Source organism: Pseudopodoces humilis, chromosome 10 (assembly GCF_049639895.1).
Source record: "Pseudopodoces humilis isolate 2021_Gansu_Grassland_sample_001 chromosome 10, ASM4963989v1, whole genome shotgun sequence".
In the NCBI taxonomy this organism is placed as follows: Eukaryota; Metazoa; Chordata; class Aves; order Passeriformes; family Paridae; genus Pseudopodoces; species Pseudopodoces humilis.
In genome coordinates, this window is record NC_142209.1 from 20,045,246 (window position 1) to 20,047,717 (window position 2,472).

Below are 2,472 nucleotides of genomic sequence, written 5' to 3' on the forward strand. Positions count from 1 at the left end.
CTTCCGCGCCGGGCCCGGGATCCTGCGGCCGCCGCCGCCCGCGCTGGACTCTGCCCCCGGTACGGCACCGCCCCGGCCCCGCGGCCATCGCGGCCGCCAGGTGCGGCCCGGCCCCGCCCCGCTCCGCCACGGGTGTCCCGGCCCTGGTGTCCCGGCCCTGGTGTCCCGGCCCTGGTGTCCCGGCCCAGCCCGGCCGCCGAGCGCACGGAGCACCATGGCCCTGCCCCTGCCCCCTCCCGGGCAGCTCGGGGCCGTCAGCGCTGCCCTGCCTGCGCTCAGACCGCTCCTGCCTCCGCCACAGCGGGGTCCTTTACCGGCTTTCCACTCATTACTTCAGGAATTTCTGCTAATCGCGAAGTACTGAATAATGACTAGTATAGATTTATATCCAGGATATAAAAGAAAACCTAAAGTATACAAGGACTTCAGGCAACTCCTTCTCATTTATCACAGACTATCTATAAATCTCTAAAGGTTAATAAAGCAACAGTAACACAACCAAAGTTTAAGAGACTTCCTGTTGTACTGGACAACAGCTCCGAAATACTGAGATTTAACACAGAAACACACTTTCCAAGTATTTGTAACATTTAATAAATTCAAAATGTTTCATCTACTGTGAAACAGAGCTACATATTGTAGTTAGAGGCTCATCAGGATACATCTGTGCTCCAAAGTAACCACCTCAGTGGAACTGCTCCATTTTCTGTAGCCCACTGAATCCACCCAAGATGTGAAGAGTGCAAAATTCTTGAAGCAACATTCAGCACTTATAAATGAAACTGCTCAAAAGGCACAGAGAGAAAAGCAGCATTGCCTTACCACATCTTCTGACTTTCAGAATAACAAAGACAAACCATTGCAGAGGAAAAGGATTCTGGCACGTGGAGTCAGGCCAAGCAGGCAGAGACAATGAATTACTGTGGGCAGCCCTGAGTCGAAAGTTCTTACCAGACCTAATCAGAGCACCTCTGATTACACAAAATTATGTACAGATTTTCAACTGCTTATGCTGTGAAGTAAAAAAAAAAAGGCTTGAAGCCAATTTGATTTCAGCTTTTCCAAGATAGCATGTAGTAGATTTAAATGAATAATCAAAAATGGCTTTTGTCCAGTTCTAGTAGGAGACAACTGGATTCAATATTGTTACTAATTTCCACCAATAAAAACCCCAATAGAAATGCACAATAAACTTGCTCCCACACTTTAATAGTTGACTGTCCAGTTCAGTTTAAAACCACAAAATAAACTGAAGGTTTCTCTGAACTTGGAGAACTGTGTGTACCTTTTCCCCATTACTGGAATGCAATTCAGACAGCTTGTTGGCATTCACTGGATGATAGTGCAGTGAGATGAAATAAGGTATTAACTAACAGTACCAAACTATTCATGTTCATCTTGATATTTAAGGGGGGGTTGTTGTTTTCTATTTTAAATAAGCAACTTCTTTTAAAAGAAGAAGCCTTTTCCCATTTACTAAAATGTACTATAAAGGAATTGGTAACAAGTATTTATTTATGTCTTTACTCATTCCTTGTCTTGTGAAAAGATAACTGAATTTTAAAACCCAGTAAATACTGTTTATTAATAATTTTGTTAATGAGATTTACTAAATGAACACAGTCAAGTTTCCATATATACCAAGGTTGAGAGATTTATTTTAAAAAGAATTCATGGACATTAACAGTCCTAATTTAGGTATCTGTTTCAAAACTCTCTTCAGTGGAAGTGTGTTTCCATGTTTCATATGGAAGCAGATGGAGAAAAACAGCTGAAGTTGGTACAAAAACTATGCTGATCCTACCTACAGCTTGGAGCAATAGCATCAGCCTTTAACTATGGAAAGAAAAAATGATGAGGCCAATGGAGCTGATCAAATAAACCGAAGACACAAACAGTATGGAGCATGTATAGTTTAGCCCGTTAGTTACATGATGTAACAAGTGAAATGAAACCTTTTTTGTGACATTTAAATCAGAGGAAGATGATACTGCACACATGCCTAATTATAACCCAAACCTAAGAAGCATCTATGTGAAATTGCCATAGCAATCCCCTGCTTTGGAAGGAAGAGTAAAGAAGTGTTCAACACTCAGTTTCATCTCTGTTACTGAAAAGGTAGATTACCATGGACTCTTTTTCCCCCCCTAATCTACAAGCACTATTTATTAATATTGCTCAGATCATGGATTAGCAATTTTAATGATTTACATTTGATCAGCATAACACAATGCTGAGTGGTTTGTAGAGCTGTATATGAGTCAGTCTGTGGAGAAACTCGATGAAAAGGCTGTAATGAACAGAAGATATTCTCCAGCCACAACCAATCCTGTTTTCAGACTCCCTTGAATGTGCACCCTCTAAGAAATATCTACCAACACTAATTAATGCACAGTAAAACTAGATTAATCAATTCAAATGAGCCTCCAGCAACTCAGGGTACTAAGGATACAAAAATTAATTCAAATTAAC